Source organism: Lissotriton vulgaris, chromosome 5 (genome assembly GCF_964263255.1).
Source record: "Lissotriton vulgaris chromosome 5, aLisVul1.2, whole genome shotgun sequence".
Taxonomy (NCBI): Eukaryota; Metazoa; Chordata; class Amphibia; order Caudata; family Salamandridae; genus Lissotriton; species Lissotriton vulgaris.
The window spans coordinates 1,149,850,932-1,149,871,785 of NC_141693.1; positions in this window are offsets into that span (position 1 = coordinate 1,149,850,932).

Below are 20,854 nucleotides of genomic sequence, written 5' to 3' on the forward strand. Positions count from 1 at the left end.
TCAAGTAAAATGGCATCACTCACAGTGCAAAAGAGACAATGGCTTAAGTGGACTAGCACATGGCTATACGCTGTTTGCTGTGGTGGGCAGAAACAAAGTGTGAATGACATGTGAACAGACCAATGAATGAAGAGTAGTGGCCGAAGGTCAGTATATTTATATACTTATGTATGTATATTTTGTTATGGGTGTTTTGTAAAAAGGTTGGCATAACACATAAGCCTCACTGTACATGAAACCTAAAATCTAAAATGTGGTCATCTAGCCTGGAAAGCAAAACTGTCTATTCTAGAGTTGCAAGAACAGTGGTCGGTGTCTCATGTGCGGTGTTTGGTAGAGCGAATGAAGTCCAGCTAGACACAGACTAGGTCATTGGGGGTAATAGTTAGTTTGAGTACTATTAAACCAGAATACACACCAATAGCTATCAAGGATTTCAAGTGCCAAAGGTGCCCAGAGGTAAAGGGACACAGAGTAAGGCCACTCAAAATAATTCACCTTCTAGGGCTAGATCCTAGGGTTGAAATATGTATGACATCAGACCTATTTATCCTAGAAAGATGGCATCAATGGTTTTGGAATTCAAGGCAGCTTACTCCTGATACGTCCGTGAGTCCCCAGGCCAAGGGTCGGTCGAGGAAATCCTTCAAACCTTTGGAAGCAACTGAATGCAAACATAGGCTTCCCTTCAGCAAAGGTGGGGTCAAGGATGGAGTCATCTCACACTCAGTGTTAGTTGAGGTGCAGCTCTTCTTCTTGGCCCCAGACGATACTGTAGACAGTGTTGAATGGAATGCAAATGTACAAGCTTCTAGGTCATCAGGGACTTGCTAGCTTTTCTGCAAAACAACCACGAGTGTGAAGGGGCACACACTTGCGGAGTCCTGTGAACTTCACCCTGCACACTGTCAGACATACCTAGAAACCTCACATTGGACTACAACTGTGCGCAGGCCACCTACGCATGTCCCAAGCACGATGGAGGTAAAGGACCGTTGATATATGAGACCGAGTGGAACTCTCCAAAAGGTATCTCCCCCAGAAAAAGCCTGTCCGTTCCAAAGAACCAGAATCTTCCGCTGCACATCCCTGTACGAGGGGTAAGTAGTCACTCTCTAAGGGAGAGGTGTTCTTTGGGGAGCCCCTCAACCTGGCTCTGGAGTCTCACTGTCAATTATAGGGCGAACTCGAGTAAGCATGCACCATTGGTTTCACACCGGTCTGCTCATCAACCAATGAACTGGCGCTGGTGTATGGGCCAAGTCATTGGGCCCTAAATGCCCTTACAGTGTGTCTTTTATGTATAACAGGTCTGAGGAGCGAGTGTGAACTGTGAAGCTATTATCCCCGGACGCAACCATAATAGGGAACCTGTACCAAAAAGGCCCACTCACAGCGTCACGGACAGAGCACATTTCCAAACAAAGCAAAAAGAGCGATTTACAGAGCAAGTCTTGATTGACTATCCATATTTTGTGTGGAAAAAAGGACACAGCAGGACCTGGCCCCGATGAGACCCTTAACACATTGTGGATCAAAAGGTGTCAACAGCATCTTGCAGGGGTCCAGGTAACACCTGACGAGCTACTGGAATCCAACTACGATATAGGAAAAGTCTATTCTTGCCCCTAAAGATCTTTTTTCGCTATACCATTCCCCTACGAAAAACCGAAGAACACTAGAATATTTGAACTGCATTGAATAATTGATATCCGTATTTAAATGAATTGTTGGTGAACCTATATTCCAGAACAAGGAGCTGTATGGGAAACAAATAGCATTTATGTGGCTAGGGCATTGTTACCATATGCCACACAGTACACTCACAATGTGCACACTGGTGGTGGTATTCATTTCGCTTCATGCTGTTGATTTAGTTTGATGATTCATTATAATTCTTTGAACTGTTTTTGTTCCTTTAAAGAACTTTTCTTAAACTATCGTGATAAAAGAATGTGATTTGATGCAAATTATGATTGTCCCCTTTCCTTCAGCATTCAAATTTAGGTGAATGTCATTTTCAAGTAATACATGAGAATGACCAGGGAGGTAGGTACGGTGTTCAGATCTTGCATGATTGTTGAGCTCATGGAAGCTAAAATGACAGGATCAAAAGGAAAAAGGTACAGGGCAGCATGGCTCTCCAGGTCACACCCATCAGCTTCTATTACTGGCACCCAGAATGTAGCACTTGCTCCCCCAACAGCCAAACTCTAGGGCTATGCATTGTGAGCCCGCAGCAGTTCATGTTAGTCTTACCTTGGGCTTTTTCAACTGATTTAAATAGCCATGAAGAAAGCCTGCGCGCTCTGCGTCCTGAAGGATCTCAGTATGGCATAGTCTTAACGCCAAAATGATCAAGTGCCTCAGTGTACATGTCACAAGTTTCACTTCTATTGTGAGAACCAAAAAATACATTTGTGAAAGTCAAAGGACAAGAGACTTCAGCTAATGGGATATTAGATGCAGACACATTAAAATGCAACTAAATTTCATTAGTCTAAGGATAATGATCCCATCACGTTTCCCAGAAAAAAAATTGAAAAATGAGTAGGGGTGGGCAATAAATTCTGCTCCACTGGCAGAGTTGGCAGAGTTTTGCCCACTCTGTGTTACGCATGTAACAAGGAGTTCTGGCCAAATTCAGACAGCTGCTGCTTTTCAGGGATTTTTCTTGTGCGCAGTTCTCCAACGGTATCTTGGTGATCGATTTTCGGGTGTTAGAAGGGCACCAAGCGAGATTTTCCCAGCACGAGCAGTCGCGACCATTCATGGTGAGAAAGTTGCTGCTCAAGTGGAAAATCTACTCGAGCTGCAGTAAAACCAACTCGAGAGGCACAGCCCCGTGGTACTCTGTGTGGTGCCGTTCCCGCTGATTTTTCAGCATGGAACAAGCTCCCAGTGCTAAAAATCAGCGCCACATGTCGATTTCGGCCCATTTGCGGAACTCCATGGAATCTCGCTGAGTTTTCATGTAACTCCATGGAATTCCATAGAGTGAAACTCTGCAAGTTCCGCCCACCCCTAAACATTAATTGTTTGCCATGGGCTGAGATTTCTGTCACATGAAAGTGGTGAGATTGTGTTTCTTGGCCAGAATCTAAAATTTTGAAGGCATTCTTGGTAGAAAAATATTGTGGGTTCCGTGCAAGCCATAACACCCAGGATTTCCATGTGACTGTAGATTTCAGAAATAACCAGGATTGCTAGGGCCCAAATACTGCAGTTATGCCCCATGGAAACTGAGATGGAAATGTTTTAAGCCATATCATTGACATTTACAGGGTATTCTGGCTAAAAACATCTGCAGAGACCCACACGCGCCACACCACTTTGGATTTCCCTGAGTCCTTTGTCCGAAATGCACAGGACTGCAACCATCACTCATGGAAACTGAGAGGGGAATGTGGGGTTGGAGAGGGGGCAGTTAGGAGATGGTTTGAGGCATGTTGGGCATATACCCAATCTGAGACAGTGTCCTGAGGTTGGGGAAGCCAAAAATCAGGAAAGGGTAGCAAATCATTGAATGAAAATGTGTTATGGTCCCAGGTAGTGGGGTAGTAATTCCCCATCCCTGGAGAACTTCCCCAACCGAAGGAAACAATTAATTGGTCCTAGTGGTCTTTATGCCCATCTGTGGAGAGGTATGGGCTTAAGCCCCCAAAGTGGGGCCCTGGTAATCGTTGGTATTTTGTGGCTCTTTCTGCCTTCTTGAGTCGGCTGATTTGGTGTACACTCCCCAATCTGTCTCCCAGTGGACTAGGAAAAAGTGGTTCTTTAGGGTCAAGTGTGTGGCTCAATACAGGCAGACACTCCACCCCACACAAAGTAAACAAAAGTACTCCCTGGTGTCTAGTGATGCTTTCTTCCCTCCGGGCAGGCAATTTGGGGTACAGTGTCCATTATTCCATCAGGGGTCATAAAAGCAGTTGATGCTCCTAGGCAGAGGGTGCATTCCCCTGCCAATAGGGGCAGCTTAAGGGCCTTTTCTCACTAAAAATGTCTATGATGTAAAATCAATCTGTCAACACACCAGAGATGCAGAGAGACTGTGTGGGCCACTAGGATGGAGGGGGCAACCCGATACCAATACGGGCTGGCCCCTCACTTGACACATAGTAAAAAAGAAAAATCCCTGGCTTCTACTTAGAGTTGAGGGCTGCCATCTGGAGGTGCGGGAGCGAGGAGCAGACGTTCTATACACAGCGCTCAAGAGACCGCACTGGTGCCGGATGGTGAGGTGGAAGACACTGAGGAGGGCTCGTCCTGCACCGGCTGGCGAGACCTGCCCTGGGTGAAGAGCCAATTTCTGAGAAGAAGTAACGAGGGGAGAGCGATCCTCCACTGATGAGCAGGAGTGGCAGAGGGGAGCAGTGGGAGGAATCAGCCTTGCGGAGAGAGCAGGAGGTGAGGTGACTGCATGACTGCGGGCACCCGCTGGGGCCTCGCGGCCATCTGGAGTCTTGGTCTGCCAGCGTGAGCGACCTTCTTGCAGTTAGGAGGTCAGCCTTGGGGGCAGAACATTCCTAGGTGAAGTGTGGTGACCTGGGGGACTGAGATTTGTACCGGAGGAGCCCAGGTGGGACTTGACAGACTTCAATATGTCGCCCAGACGGGACTTGCCTGACCTTAACATGGCACCCGCTGCATAGGGAGGCAACATGTTGGATTGAGACTGACTGCCACGCTGGGAATCTTCATACAGGACTGCTCGGAGTTGTTGACCAGCGGTGAAAGGGAGCTTTGAGTTCTCCACCCCCAATGGTGGAAATGGGTGCCTGCTTTGTATTTTGCAGGTGCTAAACCGGGTCCTCAGTGTTGGGGAGGGGCACAGGATTGTTTCTTTTGAAGAAGTAGGAACACCCCCCGGGAAGTGGTGGAGCGGCATCACTATGGAGGTGCCTGGGGTACCCCTACACACTTTATTCTCAGCCGAAACATTCCTTACAGAGCCCTCTCAGGACAGTGCCTGACCTCAAGATGGCATCTGGAATTTGTTCAGACTGCAGTATCTCATCTCTCCAACTCCCCCGCTTTATTATGACATTCTCTGATTGCACCATATCATTATCCTGACAGCGGAGTCTGAGCACTTTGTCCGATGCACGGTGGATCTGCTCGGTTCAGCAATAGCTCGGCCGTCACCAAACCCGCAGGCCATTGGGCACCATTTCTCCCCGTCACCCTGTTTTTCTCCCATCCCTCCCACTCCCCTGACAAATTTCCGTAACTTTGCTTTCTTTTTTCCTATGTTAGATTTTTGCTCTTGGAACAAATGTAACTTGTAACATGTAACTCTGATCCTCTTGTAAAGAGCTCTGATACCTTCGGGTCTAGCCAGCGCTATATAAGATTCAAATAAATAAATACTTGTGCTCTCTGCCCTCCTGGGTGGGTTAATTGTGGGTACAGTCCTCAATCTGTCTCCCAGTGAGTCAGAAACATTGTGTGTCCTGTGTGGTGGAGAGGTGTGACCAGATACCAATAGGACTGGTCCCTCAGTCCATACATAATATATGAAAAAATGAATCACTGTTTTCTAGTGGTGCTTTCTGTCCAAATGGTTGAACAGATGGGGGGTTAACTTCACAATTTTCCTCCCAGTGGGGCAGAAAGATTGTTTTGGCCCCTGGGCTGGAATGCTACAGCCTGATCCATATATGGGCCTTTTTCTTACAACCCTTTTTCTTACAAAACATAGGGCATTATGTATGAACACATTTTCCCATAGACACAGAATAGGTAAAACCCTTTGATACATCTGGCCCATAGTCTCTCAAGCCGAGCAGTGCTTTTTGTGCTCCTTAGGTAGGCAGATTGGGAGCGTTTCCAGTGTGTGTTTGGCATGGGGTGGTGTGGATCAGGCAGATTCCAGGATGGCACGAAACTCTGACCTCTTTTCTTATAAAAGAAAAGAAGCTCTGATGTATAGTGGTACTTTCGGCCTCCATGAGAGGGCAGCTTGAGGGTAAACCCCAATCTACTAGCCAGGTGTCATAAGACTGTTGGGGTCTTTGGTGGGGGGACAGTTTGCCAAGTCCCTATCCAAAGTCCTTTGTGTCTAGTGGATGGATCACTGGTCACGGATCATTCTCCTTTGGAAATCCTAGAGCAGGGCTGTACTAGGAAGAGTACAGTGGAGAGAGGAGCCATTGGAAAAGGGAGCATTCCTCCCATTCCAGAAATGCATCACCCATTGTGATTGGTGACTGAGAGCTGAACTTTGCCCGGAAGTACTACACATATTAGGCAGGGGGAGCTGAAAGGCTCTTTCCACTTTAACATTCAGTAGTGATGACATCAGCATGCGGTGTGCGCAGGTTATCGTTCACAAAAAAAACCTGAAACCCGTGCACAACATCCCAAGATGGGAGAGAAGAAAAGGGAAGTCCTGTGGTGCAAGGATGTGGCATCTCCATCCTCAGCACTCCAGAGGTAGCGCAAAGAATGTGGATGTCAGTGCCGCAAACTGAAAGAATTAAATATCATTGTGGTGCTCCCTCCTTGTTTGCACTCCCTTTAGAGATGGATGCAACTTATCAGTCACCTCCTTCTGACATCCATTTTCATGGATGTTTTTGCTTTAGTGCTTTGAAATAATATATGATATCTGAATCTAAGAGGGGCTAATATCAACCTTCCACCTCCGTGGAGCAGCAGGGGGATGGAAAAGAATCGCTCGTCTTTTGCATGCCTTTAATATATATTGGATATCTCAAAGGCTGCCAATCATTTATGAGACAGCGTATACTGCCAAAGTGGCAACTTTATTCATGGATCTTGGAGGTAATGCAACACCCTGAGTGATACCATTCGTATTTAGGAAACGTTGAGCAGTTCCAAATCCAGGATAAATAGATGGTTGTATATCACTATTTAGAAAAGTCAATTCACCTGAAGTTTTCTAAATTCGACAAAGTTCAAAAGGTCTGTGAAGTCACTTTGCACATTTCAGTAGCCCCAGAAAGAAGTTGCAGAGCTCAGGCACAGGCCACACTACGTTATAGATGTGTGGGAGAATAATTAAAAGGTGCCTTGTTCCAGATTTCATATGTCTATTATAATCTTAAGCGATTGTTCGATTTTACTTTACAGCTTGAACAGAGAGAAGGACAAGGGTAAATTGAAGAGATTAGAGAGAGAATGACAAAGGGTAAATTGAAGATTAGAGACTAGAGAGAGAATGACAAAGGAACAATTGAAGATTAGAGACTACAGAGAGAATGACAAAGAGTAAATGAACATTAGAGGTTAGGCGCTCTTCCATAAAGGAGGATAAAGATTTCTTATGATCCGCTAAATATGAATCCGTGCTATTTGAAGGGTTTGGTGCCCTTCTTTCAAGGAAAAGGTAAAACATATAAATGATGAAAATAAAACTGTGATCTATTACGATGGTAATTCACGCTATTAGGGAGTGATCAAAATATACGTTCTTGGAACATCCAGTAAAAAAGTAGGTTTACCAGTGATGGTGGATCACCCAGTGGAGCATTCACCTCTTTCTCCAAAACCACTCTTCATTTGTATGTGCAACTAATGAGTGGGATAAGCAAACATTTTAGGATACATCTATTGTGCTTTTACCTGTAGGTAGGAAATATGAGTCAGAAGCAGTCCATTCGCTCATGACAGTAGAGAAGGCACATTTGTAACCTATTTGGGGTGGTGCATGTATTAGTGTGCCATAATATCAAGATTAATTGAGTAAAAAATATTATGTTTCTTTTAGCCTGCTTATCTACCTATGCTCTGCCTACGCGAGTCACTAATTGCCATCCAGTGCTAAGATATGAGAGGAAGATGGTCAATGCAGTTTAACTTCACATTCCATCAACAAATTAGCCCTAAACTGAATGGCTCTATACAAATACTGTACTAGAAAAAGTGCATACACCTAAAAAGTACAATTTATTGGGAAAATGCCACCCAATACAGACTAAGACAGGTTAGAGGAACAATTTAAAGAATCTAATCATTCCTTTCTACCAAAGGTTCTGTCAAAACACACATATGCCTGCAAATGTATACTGAACATGTATAATAGAGAAGCTAAGTACACAGAGAGTGTGACATGATATGTAGTCTACATATCCAAATATTAGTGTGCATACTTCAGTCTGGGAGGCCTGCCTTTATAGACTGCCTCTGGTATAGTGGCTATCCCCCTACTAACCAACACACTGATTTGGACATGCTCCTGATTAGCTAGGAAAACCATTGCTTCTGTATCACCTGACCAAACATGCTTAAATGGCCTTCCAGAGCAGACTCTCACAATTTCTGGTGATATATAAATGACTTTGGAGGAGACTCTGTAGTTCGCAATGTTCAAACATACAGAATTCCCTTTGATTACCACTCTTACCACTCCACCTTTGTGAAAACCCTAGGATATAGTATAAAGATCTTAAAACGCATATTTCCCCAATGTGTACAGACAACTTTCCTGCTCTTACCTCCTTCCTGGGGCTCATCGTGCTGTTCTTATACATTTATCTTTAAAAAGTGTCCTGTGAAGACTTTTTTGAAAGTGAGAAAGTGTACCAATGTACCTATATGATCTAGTAAGCTCTATAATTCCAGACTTTGAACCGAGAAAGTTCTGCCACCCTAGCACATAAGGCTGGCCAACTAAAGCAAAGTGGCCTTTTATATTGACTGTCACTCACTGGTAAGCAACCAGTGAGTGACCTCCTAACGTGTGACACATGGTTCCTCCTACTGAGTTGCATTACTAATCTAGCTATGTTGTTCAGTGCTCTTTACAGGTAAGTAATCCGAGTGGTAAGTAATACTGCATCCTCAAATTAACTGTAGGCTCTGTCACTATGATTTTATTTGATGAAGACATGGGCAATCTGGATTTTAGTTGGACAAATGGTTAAAATAGCTTCCTACCACTGCTCCTTCTTGAGTGTGTTGGAATGTCAGTGTTGAAGATACGTACATTCTTAACATTGAAGCAGTGAGAAATGGTATGAACACTATTCAAAAGATAAATACTGAATATCAGATTGAGTTGTAATCTGGATTTATAATTTATTTTTCAAAATTATCAATTTTTTTTTGTTTATTTAAACAGGTTTTTATAGGTTTCAATTGTAGCTGACGATCTGACATACCATTAAAATATTTTATTTGACTCTGCTATGTGTAGGCTGTTATTTCTGATAAACCAACCTATCTAACCACTGGCCTGGAGCCCATGACCCAGTTTCGGACATATAACCTCTGTCTTGCATAATTCCTTATATTACATCATATCTTCTATTTATGAAAGTGTCATATTTTCTGAATTACTGTAAAAAATGAGTAATGTTGGTATTCATTACTAATGTATGAAGCTGTAATTGTACATAAGGTTGATAACAAAAAAAGATTATAATTCTATAAGTGAGTAGTTCCACAAGCAATCGACCCATTATTTTTCTCTCCCCAAATGACCTTGATCACAAGTACATTTTCTCACCCACCCTTTTGAGAGTTATAAGGGACGCCATGCTCTGCTTTCACGCACAAAGAACAGGTCGGCCCAGAGGGACACTTCACCAAGGACATTTGGCAATTTCCCCAGACATGCCTCTGCAACAAGATGTGGATGATTTCAGCCCGAGTATAAAATATGCAATTGTTGCATCTCATGTCTGCAAACGACACATTTTCTAGCTATTGCTAATTAATGCTAGTCCATGTCGGGAAAACATATTCGCATATATAATGCTCAATGTCTTAATTTTTCCAATGTCCTCGTGTTTGATATTGCTCATGTATTCATGGTTTTTGCTACTATTTCGATACATTTATGTGCCCTAAGTTATAACATACTGATCCAGACGTCGTGTGTGAACTGTCATCCGAAGTGGGCTGATGGGAGTTCAATTCCAACCTGTCCATCTCTGGTAGACTTTGCACCATCCTAATATCGTCCCTTCTGCTGTACACGTAATATAAAGTGCTCATCCTTTCCTTAGTGCAGCAAGTAGACATGGGATCATTTCCTATGGGTATTCAAGGGTCTAGATGTGACCGAAATCATCATGCCACGTCCTCAGAAAAGCGGCAGAGAGCAGTGTGTGTGAACTGGCAGACTATGTGAGAAAAATATTAATTTATTACCAATATGTATAATATATTCAGAGTAGTCACTAACAAGAACCACGAAGGTGCACTGCAGAGGAGCCTTGATTATAACAAGAACACTGCCCTCCCTTGGATTGCTCTCAGATTCGTGAGAGTCAATCTGTGGGAGATCTCAGTAATACACATTGCTGAATAATGACACAGAATAAGTACTCTCCATGTAAAAGTGAAGGAAAGTTGTGATTTTGTTGAAGACGTAGAGGTGAGTATTATGCTCTTACATCTTACTGTATTAATAGCCTGTAGGCTGTTCAAAGAAGAAAATCAGCATTGTCTAGAGTTTCTGGGTAAAGAAAGCACAAATCACATCATAAAAAAATGTATCACACAATCAGGGTTAGTGTAAGTCTGCATATATTCTGGGTGTAACTAGTAGGATATTTTTGTACTGTGAGCAGTTTAATAATATGAATAATTGGAAAGAGCAACAGGAATGTGCTGCATTTAAGTCAATACGGGCAATCCTGCCTTTCCTCCTATTCTGTCACAAGTTTGGCTGCCTAGCACCAATGCAGGCATCCTTGCACCCTGGTGCAAGGGTGCGTGCATTGTGAAGAGGATTGTTTTTGTGCAGTAAGCACAGAAACAATCCTGAGCCTATTTCCTTCATCTATATGCGCTTCAGAATGCAGCACATGTAGAAAGCGGAAAAAAACAAGGAGAAATAAAAATATTTCTCCTCGTTATGCCTCACCTGGGGAGGTGTAGGATTTTGGCGCATTTCCAGGTCTACCACTTCTGGTAAACCTGGGAATGCATCAGAATCCATGGATGTTGCGTGTGAACACCCACACAACATCCAACGAAATACCTTCCTGGAGCAGAGTATCACTGCATTGCATTACTTATGATCTATGAAGCCACTCAGGGCCATGCAAGGTAGCTTTGCATGACTTCGTAAATATCATTTTGAAGTTGCATCGCTCTTGCACCATGTTGTGAGGCTGGAAGAGCGATTAAAAGGGGCTTGCAAATATGCACTCAAATCTTTAGGAAAGTGACAGTGATTAAAGACACAGGATCTGATCTCCAGCTACAAAAATATTGGAATTACATATTCATCCATGATGTTATTATGTTGAAGATGAATGGTCCATAGTAATGTGATACTCTGGAAATCTGAAATATGCATTTGCCAATTCTATAGTTTAAAATATGCTGACAATGGCGGTCAGTCTGCAACTGCATTGTTTATGGTTAGAGTTTTTTTACAACCTGACTGATATGTGGTGTTGAAGGCAAAAATCCCAGCATTGTGTGGCTAGTTCTGCATGTATATTTCATCTGCTTCCCCTGCCCCCCACCCTCTAAATGATAGATGCCTTTGATGTAGCACAACGTTTACCTATATTTCCCTTCACCCTTATACCAACCCTGAGTATCACAATAGTCTTGATTATTTCGAAGAGTGCCCACAAGCCATGATCCTTCCGATGGATCTTTTTGTTTAGCAAGGACTAAAATACTAGGAAATGTGGGCAATTATTCTATGTGGACCTGGAATATTTTTTTTTTACCTCAAACCTAATTCAAAACCTTTGTCAGCCACAGATACACATGCCTTGAGATAAGTAATATGACTAAAAGAATGAGACAGAATTGATAAAGATAATTAATGGAAAACGTTTATCTAATGCCTCTTATTCCACAGACAAGTCAAGATAATACATTTCAAATCAGATTTAATGACAAAGTATTATTACAAGTAGCCTCACAACACAAAACAGATCATTATTAGACAGCCGTAAATTTGCTGTAAAGCGAAACAGAATACATTTGAGGTTCAGTTATTAATCATGCAAACCAAAGCAAAGCTGATCGCTGCAAGTTCACCCTCAATTAGATCTGGTCAAGTCTGAACTGCAGCACAATTTGCCACAATTGGAGTCAGATAACCTCTCAGCCGAAAGGTTATTTTCCTGCACAACTTTACCAGCTGGCAAAGTTCAGGATTTCGGGTCGCAGTAGATATAGTTCAGTTCATTAAGGTCTATTCTACCCAGTATGGATGAAAGGGGCATGGAAAAGACAATAGGGATTAAAGGTCTGGCAGGCAGTAAAGGAAAATGACAACCAGCCCATATTCATCCTCCGTTGGGGCAATTATACCTTAAATTGTTCCAGGTTTACTCCCCTTAACGTATCAATTCCATTAGTCCATGGGATTCTCATTGGTCACTCATAGTGGGCTGTTTTGAGGTGAGCAGTGTTACACACAAATCCAGAAGAATTAAGTAATCCTTTTTGCAAATTTCATTAAGATTCATTAAGTTAAATTGTTTTCCCATTTTGTCACTTCCACGTAAGTGGGTGGAATTTTACTTTGCTCACAGTCCGGCCGTTCCCAGGCGCTTTTCCCCTGGATTTGCAACAATACTGTTACAATTCTATTGAATATGCTTCCTAGCGAGTATTGAGTTCATTGTTAGCTAAGAAACTTCAGAGAAAGTACACATAGGGATTATGTGACTGTCTCACATGATTTTACAATAATGTAGGGAAAAGAGAAGCATTTGAGGCCTACATGAAAATTAGCTGAATCACTACCCTTTAATTTTATTATAAATCATACATTCATACATGCATTTCGATTCCCTCCATTATGGCAGTTATAGTTTCTTTCAGGTTCTACATATCAATATTAGGCACTACAAAAAAAAATTTCTTAAGCATTATTTGTACATTATCATTTTCAAAGCAAATTATTAACGTGGCACTCTCAAATATGCGTTATTGTGTAAACTTTACAGAAGCTCAGATTTGCACTATGTCAAATCTCTCTAATTTAAGCAATTTTGCATGTATATATTTCATGTACGATACACATTTGAATAATATTAGCACAAAACTCTCTATGTTAACAATATTTTATTTTCTCACAACACGTAAATGCATTCATATGTGTGTAGTTCTCATTGTATCTCTTTTTGTTTACATTGTCGTATCATTATTTTAGAACAAATTGCATGCTTTACGATGCAGCATGTATTCTCACATTTTTTTACTTTAGCACGTTAACATGTCTTCATCAAGAAATATTTGTCATAATGATCCTTTACAGGTGAGAATTGATAAAGGTAGATGTCAGATAATATCCACGCTCCATCATCCTTGACTGCTGTAACATTGTGCATTCTCAGTAGAATTGAACTTTCAGCTAGTTTTTTTGTGAAAGGCCTAAACTGAAAAGGAACCTACAAGCAGAGCTAAATAATTTCTGTGCATCCTGGGCTCCTTTCATGGCTGACCCCACAATCTCGCTGGCATTGATTACAATAATGGGTATGTGCAGAAATTGCAGATGCCACTGGTATTCCCGGTCTTTGTGTGCTCTGACTATTAATTAATTAATTAATTTATTTATATAGCGCACTATGACCCGAAGGCGTCTAGACGCAAACAGAGAAAAACGAGTCACCAGCTACGAACCCCACTGAGAAAACGAAACAGTTAGATGGTATAAAGCCAGGTTTTAAAATTCTTTCTAAACACTAGAAGGTCATGGGCTGATTTCAGGTGGGTGGGGAGTGCATTCCACCACCTTGCTGAGTTGTAGTGGAAGCTTCCCCTCCCCCCGCCCCCCCATCTCTGTAGGCGGAAGGTGGGAACCTTTACGTTGTTGGCCGAAGAGGAACGTAACGTCCGGGAGGGTATATACCATTGGAAAAGATTCTGCAGGTACTCCGGGCTGCTCCTGTGTAAAGCTTTAACGGCAATACATAAAGCTTTACAGCGAATTCACTTTACAATAGGCAGCCAATGTAGTTCATTCAGGGCATGTTTTGCCAAAGAAAAAAGGGTTAGACCAAACAACAGGCGTGCCGCAGAATTTTGAAGAACCTGTAGCTTGGCTAAAACGAGCTTGCTTGCACCCACCAGCAACCCGTTACAATAGTCCAATTTGGACATAACCAAAGCTGCCATGACTGTTCTTTGTTGGTCGACCGGAATATATGGAAAGATTTTGCGGAGAATGAGAAGAGTGTAACAGGTGGAAGATGTCAGCATATTTATATGTTGAGAATAGCCGACTATCAGATGGCTTCCTGTTAGTTTCCAATAATGGTTTCCCAATAATTAAGCTATCTTTTTAGACAGACCTTTCGTCAATGGATGGACCCTCAGCCTTTAAAGAGCTCTGTAATCGAAAGGATCTAACAAAGCAGGGTGGATGTAAGACACTAGAAGGACCACTATTCTGGTAAGATATCTCCTGGACACGTGTGTTACTGTGAGGAGATCCTCCCACTCTTTTTTATGAACATAGTTGTAGATTGAGGTAGCTACAGTGTATGGGTAAATTCTTTCACAAACCAGAGGAATCCAATCCTTAACTGTGTTTTCCATATTTAGATTGTTTGATTTAAAAAATGCTATACAAATGTGTATATATAGCATTCATATTGTAAATGGCACATTGGTAAAATGCTTATTTTAAAATAGATACCATCTTAATATATTTACAGTTAATTCTACATTAATTCTACATAGTACAGTGTGATGATGTTTCACAGAGAGTCCATGACACAAAAGTAAACCGGCATAGAAGAAACAGTGATATCTTCCAATTGGTTAATGCACTTAAGAGGACGGGTGCGTTGTCCCTAAAATATCATATCTCATGGCTTGCAGAAACTTGGGCAGTGCAGTGCACAAACAGCCTCATCCCTGCCCATCACTTACTTTTACTGTTATTGTCATGTCCCTTATGTTCAAGGTGTACAATGTATGTTTTGGGGAGTAAGGAAGGGGGAACCTGGGAGCTTATTGGAGGTGAAGAAGTAAAGATGGACTATTGAAGGGAAGAATGCAGAGAAATACATTCTATGTGTCCCTTAAGGTATGAAGGACACCTCTCTGTATGTTTTAAGGTTCTCCATCTTCTTCACTCAAAATAATTTTCTTACATAGTTTCACTACTGATTATCCTCAATGCTTGATTTACATTTGATCATTAGGTCTCACCTACCAGACAGCACAGCTGTCTGTTGGCAAAAAGCCTTATTGTCAGCTTTCATTGGGCATTGAACATCCACAATGCTTACCATCAGTTTTAATGTCACTTTCACTTGCTTAGTTTTTTACTAGCTATCTTCTAACCCACTTTTTGTATTCATCCCTTCCTTGGAGCATGGCTCATTTACCTGTGTCCTTCCCCTCCTTACTTTTCAAGCACTACTTTTTTCTTTAAGGAGAAGCACTCCAAGACAGTGTGTATGTTTTCCAGCTGTCTCCTTCATGTGCTTCTCTTCTCGCTTCTGTCCTGATCTAGGTTGTTCTCTCTTGTCCATGTGCTTCTAACCTCCCTCCTGAAATCCGCTCACATTCGTGTGATTCTCCTCTGTGTTGCTTTGTCATCTGGGTGCTTCTCCTCCAGCTCCACATTGCTGTCTCTCATCCATGTGGTTCTCTTCTCTTACCACACTCCACGTTGCCTCTCCTTGTATTGCGTCTGTCTCCAACTGCCCCGCTGTAACACTTTCTCCCAACCTGCCCTCCGTGTTGTTTCCATTACACTTCCTGCCTCCATGTTACTTCACCCTACCCTCTGCATTGCTTCCCTTTACTGTTGTGTAGTTTCCTCCAATCAGTAGAAACTGCGAGTTTATGCTTAACACAAACACTGGCTGATGCCAGACGGATTCCTTTTGTCCCCTTAGGATATATTGACTCTTGTACCAACTAGCTTGCAGCACCTCTGTCAGCCTCCCCTAAACCTGAAAAAAGAATGAGTCGTTTTGGCAACCACTGAACATGAAAACTCATAGATGGCATACAAAGTGCATTCTCCCCCCTCCCCACTGCATGCTTTACGAGGCCCCAATTCAACATCAAACTCAGGAGTCATGCTTGATTTTCTGCAGTGTGCCTGTTTATTAAAAATTAAGTTCAAAGGTCAATTACTTCATTGACCCACCCATTTCTTTATTTATTAGTAAAATATTCCATCACAGTATTTAAGAATAAACTTGCACTTATATAGAATATACACTCATTTACCGCCCATTCTCCAATGGGCCTTTGATTTGAATTCAGGGTTGCGCCAGCAGGCCGCAACCCAGATCACCTGCTCTCTTTACGTTAACCCCCTTCCGGTCAACAGAGCCGCAGGTGAGTAATGTGTCCCCACTTGGGCAACCAGCGGCCTCCGGGGTAGGGCTGAAGAGCCAAGGCCACCAGCAGGTCAGCCCCAACTCTCCCGCCAGCCCAGAGTCCAGAATGATTTAGCAAACCTGTTCAGAGGTAAAACTGTCACTAGACAAGAAGTTCCCGTGGTATTCTTGTCCGGAACCCCGCCACAGGGCGAGGCGCTTACTGGCGGACTCGACCTCCCCCCCCACGCTCGAGAGCTTCGGAGATGGCCCCTAGGACTGTTTCTATAAATATCTCAGTGCCCGCCTCAGAAAGGTGCTCCGCGTATAACTCCGGCCTGGTCGTTTGTATCAACTTGTGACGAATAGTTCTAATACTAGATTTTTGGAGGATTTCCGCCACCGACTGGTTCAACCTTTTAATAGATTTGTTCACTGCTTTCATAGGTGTGCCCCGCGCCCAAACGAGCCTCGGGATGACTTCAGACCACAGTACTATGGCTTCCGAAAAAATGCTTTTGACCGCTGCTAGAGTAGAGAACAGGGACTCCTTCACACCTCTCCTTCCGCCCGGAATCATATCGTTGCCTCCGCAGTGCAACACGAATACATCCGGATAAGGCATGCCTCTGGCCAAAGCCGCCTTAACATCACTCGGGACGTCCGCTAGGCGCTGCCCGCCTATGCCTACCCAATGATGATCACAACCATGCATCATGGTCACCCTGTCTTTGAGCGTCTTTTCGAAGTGCGCCCCCGCCCTGCGAATGAAAGAGTGGCCACACCAACATATTTGGATTCTCTTAGGGGAGGTACCTATAGTAAACATTAAGAGATACGGTGAGAATGAATCTAAGCAGAAGGGGACGTAAAATTAGAGAAACAGATTTGCTAGACTAATTGCGGGCGGACATAACGTTCATAACATGCTGATTTCCAGCGACCTAATCTCTTGATTACCTGTTCGGGCAGGCCTAAGCCAGCAGCTGTTGTCGCTGCTCCAATTCGGAAAGAATGGGATGTAAAGTCGGTAGGATCAACTCCGATCCTTGCCAGGGTCATTTTAACTACTCGTGTGAACTGAAACCTGGTAAGAGGTAGACCTCTCTCGTGAATTAACAGTCTATCCTCCGCTCCCTGAGGCCTGACTTGGATGAATCCCCTCAGTAGGTTAACTGGACAGAAGGGCTCCCCCTCTACTCTACCCAATTGTAACCAAGTCCCTTTACTCAAAGGGTCCGTCTTCGATCTACGAACTCTAAGTCTCAGGACACCTTCGGACTCAATTATGTCCGAGCACCTTAGGCCCCCCTCACTATCTGTCTTGGACGCTGGGAGTAATTCAGAGATCCGCAATGCTCCGCAAAAGGCTAAGGCATAGGCCACCCGGAATAATTGCGTCTCATAGGGGGAAAAACAAACGAACGGCAGTGCCTCCAAGATTTTAACCAACTTCCCTACGTCTATGGGTCTTCTGGAATCTTTTTCCCCTGGTGTCAAGCGTTCCCAACCTCTCATTGCTCTTCTTACCCTCTGATCCTTTGTCGGGTCAGAAACTCCCTGTAGACCTGCATAGAATGCCAATGCCGACAACTGTCTTTTCATGAATGCCATAGATTTCCCTTTCTCTTTTTGTTGTACTATGAAACCTAACACGCTCTGCGGCACAAAGGCGTCCACTAGGCCCGCTCCCCTCAAGTATGCCGCATAACACTCCCAGGACTTTTGATATATACTCTTAGTCTTGGGGGCCAAGGATGCAGATATCAAATCGGCAGCCGTGGGGCACCAAACTTCCATAGCTCCGCTGGGAAGGCTGTCATTGTCGTCTCCGCTTGCGGCCAATGCTCCCGGAATTCTGTCAACTTAAAACGAGACAATGCATCAGCCGCTTTGTTCTCTACACCTGGAACATGTCTAGCAGTGAATTGGACATTGTGGCTCAGGCACTGCAATACTAACTCTTTCAATAGCCTGAGCACCCAAGGGCAGGTTGCTTTCTGGTTATTAATCACCATGACTACTGACATGCTGTCCGACCAGAATACAATGCGCCTGTTTGCGAGCATATCCCCCCACAAGTGCAAAGCTACCACAATGGAGAACAACTCTAGAAAAGAAATGTTATGGGTCAGACCTCGCTCTATCCATTCGTCTGGCCAATGCTGCATGTACCATTTTGGGCCCAAGATCGCCCCGAAGCCAATACTCCCTGCAGCATCAGTGAATAGCTCAAGGTCAGCATTTGAGGTGCTGGCTGCCCGCCACAACACTGTGCCATTGAAATCCTGCAAAAAACATTTCCAAATCAGTAGGTCCTCTCTCACCTCGGCTGAAAGCCTCACCCTGTGGTGCTTTGCCCGCAGCCCGGACATTGCCCTCGCTATACTCCTGGAGAAAGCCCTGCCCATTGGTATGACCCGCAGGGCAAAGTTCAGTTGACCCAAAAGAACCTGTAACTGGTGTAAGGTTACCTTCCTTGCTCCTAAACAGCTATCAATTGCGGCCTTGAAGGCATCTACTTTAGTCCTTGGCAACCTACACACACCTGTTGTAGTATCAATTTCAATGCCCAAAAAGGTCAAACATGTAGTCGGGCCTTCGGTTTTTTCCACCACCAATGGCACCCCCAGCGCCCCAGCCAAGTGCTGGAAGCCCAGAAGGGCCTTCCTGCAAGACTGGGAACCCTCGGGACCCATGAATAAAAAATCATCCAAGTAATGGACTACTGCATGCGATTTGTCTGAGGTCAGGAACTGCTCCACCGCCCATTCCAAGAACCTCGCAAACGTCTTGAAAACTGCACAGGCAATAGAACACCCCATAGGCATGCATAAGTCTATGAAGTAGTTACCATCAAAAGTGAAACCCAAGAACCTGGTATCTTCTGGGTGAACAGGCAGTAACCTAAAAGCCGACTCAATATCAGCTTTGGCCATTAATGCTCCTTCCCCCAGTGCCTGCAATTTTTCAATGGCCGTGTCAAACTTGGTATACCGTACCGAGCACAGGTCTGGGTCTAGCTTATCATTGACAGATAACCCTGGGGGGCTTGATAGATTATGAATCAGACGGAATTTACCTTCCTCTTTTTTCGGAACTAATCCTAACGGCGAGCAAACCAGATTATGGGTAGGTGGATCTTTGAAAGGGCCCCCGACCCGTCCCAAGGATACTTCCTTCATGATTTTGTCTCGCGCTGCCCCCATGTTTCGCAACACTGAATTTTGATTACGGGGCGGGACATTGGAAGGGGGGGCTGAAGACGGGATACGAAAGCCAAACGTAAAACCATGAAGCAGGAATTGAGCCTCCTCGAGGTTGTCATACCTACTGAGGAGGTGTGTCAGGACATGCCGTTTAATGGGAGTTGGTAGCCTTGTCGGAAGTTTTAGGTGGCTTTCCCTTTGGGGTGACATGGCTGGACTGTTCCTTGGGATTTCCAGTTTTCTTAAAACATCTGATTTCAGGATGGGAGGTTCCACCGCAATACGAACAGCAGTGTTTGAACCTGCACAAGACCCCCCTGGTACACTCATTTCTGTTAAACTGCCAGCAGGCCTGTTTTTTCTCTCCAACGCCTTTGTCACTCCGAAAGGACTGATTCTGAGCAGGGGGAGCAGTGTTAGACTCTGAGGGGGAGGAATAGAACACTGTGTGCCATAGATTAATCTCCCGCTGGTCCCAGGATATACCTGGGTGGACAGCTTTCATCTGTCTAAACATTTTATCATACTTTAACCACGCCTGGCCTGGAAACTCAGCTGCCGCACCGTGAATCAGGGATATATAGCTCATCATTTGACGGCCCAGCACAGGATACTTTTCCAATATAACTGCGGCATAAATAGCAAATCCCGTGATCCAATTTTTCATGGACCTCTCCACCCACGACTTCTTTTGATTATATTCACCCTCTTTCCCACTTTTGGGTTTTCCCGCCGCTACCCCTGCATTAAGGAGGTCGAACACCTCCACATATTCACCTCTGAGTATCTTTTCTTTCATATCTGCTGGCACGTGCCAGGTGATCCCTGTGGATGGCGATAGGGTCATTGAGGATGAACCAAACATTAACGGGCTAAATGCTAACATTGGGTGACCTGTTGGTTGCCCCCCAGCCACCCCTTGTATCTGGCTATTAGGAGACCCAGTCCCATCAACCACGGTGCTAGCCATTGGGCCCTGTGTTGGACACCCTAAATTCGAGTAAGCATTCATCATTACGGGGGCCCCATTTGTCGGGTAGGACATGGCAGGAAGCATCGAGCTTATGAGGCCGTTACCTATCGCTTGCCCATGCGATCCATATAATTGCATCCCTGGAAACTGCGCGACCCCTCCGGGTTGCACCCACACTTGAGACACTCCGCTACCCGGTTGCGCCACAACTGGCGGTAACATACCCTGCGAACAGGACCCCCCCACAGGAGTGACGGGGAGCCCTCCTATTTGCGTGGGCCTAGTCACCACGTGCTGCCCTTCAGTATCGTCTTTGTCTTTATCTGCGCCTGAATTCGAGTCAAAAGTCTCTAGGACCTCCTCCTCACCTGGTGATGCTGGTTGGGGGTCTGCCGGCCTAGACCGTTTGCCTTTTGTCGCACCTTTAAGCTTTTCTG